The sequence below is a fragment of the Chrysemys picta genome, unplaced genomic scaffold (assembly GCF_011386835.1).
Source record: "Chrysemys picta bellii isolate R12L10 unplaced genomic scaffold, ASM1138683v2 scaf454, whole genome shotgun sequence".
NCBI classification, from domain to species: domain Eukaryota; kingdom Metazoa; phylum Chordata; order Testudines; family Emydidae; genus Chrysemys; species Chrysemys picta.
Window position 1 is genome coordinate 18,067 of NW_027053161.1, and position 3,011 is coordinate 21,077.

A 3,011-nucleotide genomic window follows, 5' to 3' on the forward strand; every position below is an offset into this window, starting at 1 on the left:
CAATCTCATATAAGCCTCCCAAATATGTGTTTACCTGGGACCCTCTGGGATAGCTCCCAGCAGAAGAGCTTTCCGAGTGATATGAACAAGCCTCTTCTGGCATGCCTCATTGCTACCCCGGGGACTGTGGGAGGGGAGGTCTACTTGCTATAAGCGTCTGGAGATTTTCATAAGCCCTGTGGAGTTGGTGGATTTTCCATGCTGTGTTCACAACATGGACAAACGCAGTCAATGCTCCTCAAAATCAAACATTACCAGACATGAAACTAGCTGTAACGGGCTCCATTCACTGATGTGTGTGAAGCTACATAGCATGGAGAGGTAATCTCTGGTACTTACGCTGTTGTCGTCAAAGCTGCCGTCACCCACGTTGCCGGTCTTTACGCTACCAGATTCCTGCAAAAGGGGGAATATTTATTATGTGTATTGTGGTAACACCTATAGGGCTCCAACGAATATTCCATCGACCTATTGGGGCCATGGACAATTTATAGCAACTGGGGATGTGGTGTATTGATTCCAGTGCTTCTCTGGACATTTTACAGCAGTGGGAACATGGCTGCGTTGATTCCCATGAAACTATGGCAAATTTATATGAACTGCGCATCTGCCCCAAAATCATTCTCATTCACTGATGGAAACCAAGTGATAATCCTTGGTAAAGCTCCAACATCCCAATGCTGCAAATTTGTTATACAAAGCCAGAATGATGGGATAGAAGAAGTCAGGATGGCAGTTGCATTGAGGGTTGTGCCAACAAAAGGTTGGGCTGTTAGTGAGCAGTGATACAGAATACTATTGTGGCAAAGCATGATAGTCCGATAGCAAAGATAACGGCTGATACTCACCACTGACCAGAATTGGTTGTTTTGCTACAACAGAAAGAGAAGTTAGGAATGCACATTGTTCAACTCCCCACCAGGGTAGCAGAGGTTGTACCATTTAGTAACTACAGAATAGCCACACTAGATCAGACCAATAGGCCAATCTACTCTGATGTCCCTCCCTGGGCCGCAACAGAGGAATGGGTGCCCCAATCCTAGCTCCTAAAAGGTCCAGTATTCCAGTGCTGGCCTGATCAATGCCATAGACATAGGTAATAACCCCTTGTGCTACTGTAACATTTTGGTATTATACTATGCTGAGATCCTCCCACATCTAACAAGGTTTCTTATTCATAGATATCTAGGTCTCCTTTATTATTCCACAAAAACAAGCCACATGTTATTCCCACTCAGATGACATGAGGCAAATTTATTTTAATAGGAAAGGAGTGAGCTAAGGTATTCTTGATAGGGCACAATTTACCCTGAGTTCCTCGGACTGTTTCCAAGAGCACTGCATTCCGTGTGATTTCGTGGGTGCTCAACGGAACTGTGGGACGCTTCATGTCTATCCATGTAGGAGAAGAGATCATCCTCCCATGAGGCCAGGAGAAATTCTCATGAGGCCCCCAGTGGGGATGGGCATTTATGCAAAAACTGTTGGGATATCTCCCATGTGCAATGTCTTGTGGATGATGTCAAAGACCCTCTTACAGGATATTTCATGGGTACCCAAAGTAATGGTGGAGATGACAACCTCCCATCAACCCTGGCAATCTCATATAAACCTCCAAAATATGTGTTCCCCTAGGGACCTCCTGAGGTAACTCCCAGCAGAAGTGCCTCCTGAGTGATATCAAAAAGCCTCTTCTGGCATGCCTCATTGCTACTCCGGGGATAGGGTGACCACACAGCAAGTGTGAAAAATCGGGACAGGGGTTGCAGGGTAATAGAAGCCTATATAAGAAAAAAGAACAGGAGTACTTGTGGCACCTTAGAGACTAACAACTTTATTTCACCATAAGCTTTCGTGGGCTACCGCTCACTTCTTCGGATGCATAGACTGGAACACACAGACAGAAGATATTTATACATACAAAGAACATGAAAATGTGGCAGTACGACTACCAACTGTAACAGGCCAGTAAGCATACTGCCACCTTTTCATGTTCTCTGTATGTATAAATATCTTCTGTCTGTGTGTTCCAGTCTATGCATCCGAAGAAGTGAGCGGTAGCCCACGGAAGCTTATGCTGAAACAAATTTGTTAGTCTCTAAGGTGCCTCAAGTACTCCTGTTCTTTTTGCGGATACAGACTAACACGGCTGCTACTTTGAAACCTATATAAGAAAAAGATCCAAAAATCGGGACTGTCTTTATAAAATTGGGACATCTGGTCACCCTACCTGGGGGCTGTGGGAGAGGAGGTCAACCTGCTATAAGCCTCTGGAGATGTTCATAAGCTCTGTGGAGTGGGAGGACTTTCCATGCTGCCTTTGCAACATGGGCAAACGCAGCCAATGCTCCTCAAAGGAAAATCTTAACGAATATCAAACTAGCTGAAACGAGGTCTGTTCACTTGATCTGTGTGAAGCTACATAGCATGGAGAAGTAATGTCTAGTACTTACGCTGTTGTCGTCAAAACTGCCGTCACCCACGTTGCCGGTGTCTACGCTACCGGAGACCTGCAAGATGGGGAATGTTTATTATGTGTATTGTGGTAACACTTATAGGGCTCCAAAGGATATTCCATCGACCTATTGGGGCCATGAACAATTTATAGCATCTGGGGATGTGGTGTATTGATTCCAGTGCTTCTCTGGACATTTTACAGCAGTGGGAACATGGCCCCGTTGATTCCTATGAAACTACGGCAAATTTATATGAACTGGGCATCTGCTCCAAAATCATTCTCATTCACTGGTGGAAACCAAGAGATAATGCATGGTAAAGCTCCGACATCCCAACGCTGCAAATTTGTTATACAAAGCCAGACTGATGGGATAGAAGGGGTCAGGATGGCAGTTGCGTTGAGGGTTGTGCCAACAGAGGGATGGGCTGTTAGTGAGCAGTGATACAGAATACTATTGTGGCAAAGCATGATAGTCCGATACCAAAGATAACGGCTGATACTCACCACTGACCAGAATTGGTTGTTTTGCTACAACAGAAAGAGAAGTTAGGAA